This window comes from Bactrocera latifrons, unplaced genomic scaffold (assembly GCF_001853355.1).
Source record: "Bactrocera latifrons isolate USDA-ARS-PBARC rearing strain unplaced genomic scaffold, ASM185335v1 scaffold_28, whole genome shotgun sequence".
NCBI lineage: Eukaryota > Metazoa > Arthropoda > Insecta > Diptera > Tephritidae > Bactrocera > Bactrocera latifrons.
In genome coordinates, this window is record NW_017536407.1 from 1,941,465 (window position 1) to 1,942,145 (window position 681).

The window sequence follows — 681 nt, forward strand, 5'->3', positions numbered from 1 at the left end:
TAAATTAAAAAAATTAACAAAATCRCAAAATAATTCTTGAACTCATTAATAAAAATAACAACCAGAAATTAGAGAAAAATTGCTAGCTCATGTAAGCGTTCAACATTTAGTTGGCTGATTGTTGCTTGCAATAAACTTTATTAAAAAAGTATAGTTTTGAAAATAAAGTAAATTTTTTTTTATAAATATCGTTTTCACTTGTTRAAAATTTTCAAAATTATATAGTAAAATTTAATAAATTTGTGGATATCGGTTTACCACGCCCACTTTCCATATAATCGATATTTTGGCGATAAATATCCAAAAAAATTTATTAAAAATTATACTTTGACCACGTTCGCTTTCCACATAATTGATTTTTTATCGATAAATATTCAGAACTTTTATTGAGCAACTTCGATAATAAGCAAGATCGATTTAAAATCGCTTTTCTCACAATGATTTATGTTTTTGAGCCTAAGTACAGCTCTTATGTGTTCAATAAGCAAATTTTCAATATCTAAACTTAACTGGAATGGCTATAAAATTGTCGATATTGTTTAAAAACCACGCTCACGTATCATAYAATCGATATTTTGGCGATAAAAATTCCAAAATGTAACAAAAACCTTAAATCTATATTGCGAAAGCTTTAAAAAATAAATTTGTTAAATTTTTGTATATCGGTTTATGGCGCTTTCT

General features: G+C 25.4%; 1 protein-coding gene across 1 annotated transcript in view; it reads left to right on the forward strand.

Annotated features, from left to right (window-relative positions):
- The window catches only part of LOC108970050, a gene marked incomplete in the record, with an annotated part of 187,068 nt that overhangs the window by 68,884 nt on the left and 117,503 nt on the right, over window positions 1-681 (forward strand).